The following is a 440-nucleotide window of genomic DNA, read 5'->3' on the forward strand; positions in this document are numbered from 1 at the left end:
ATGTAGTCTTCCAATATCAGAGTACACATGATAACAAAGGTATCCCAACTGTAGCTGTGTACATGACAGGATGTATGATTATTACCTAGAAGAGCATCAGGACTGTTTTAGGCATATGATAGCTATGTGATTAACATGAAGATTCAGCCTCTATGGAGATAGACATGTGACAAGCATGCTCATTTCTGACGTGGGTCTTAGCTAATCTAAACTAAACATACTGCTTTGAACCGGTATTCCTCCATCTTGTGACTGTGTAACTCCCTCTCTTGTATATCAGCATGTGAAGGACACTGTTCAGGAACTAGTTGTACCAAATGCTCTGTACTGTATGTGATGACTACTTCCATGCAAGGATTATAAATACATGTATCCTAATTATTGAAGGTGACGAGTGATATTTTACCAACAGTTTTTATATGGATAAGAGTATCTGGTAT

General features: G+C 37.7%; 1 protein-coding gene across 1 annotated transcript in view; it reads right to left on the bottom strand.

Annotated features, from left to right (window-relative positions):
• LOC104967254 (contactin-4-like) overlaps positions 1–440 on the bottom strand; it is a 119,624-nt gene that overhangs the window by 61,558 nt on the left and 57,626 nt on the right. The window lies entirely within an intron of this gene.

Source organism: Notothenia coriiceps, unplaced genomic scaffold, assembly GCF_000735185.1.
Source record: "Notothenia coriiceps isolate Sejong01 unplaced genomic scaffold, NC01 NC01_scaffold00037250, whole genome shotgun sequence".
NCBI lineage: Eukaryota > Metazoa > Chordata > Actinopteri > Perciformes > Nototheniidae > Notothenia > Notothenia coriiceps.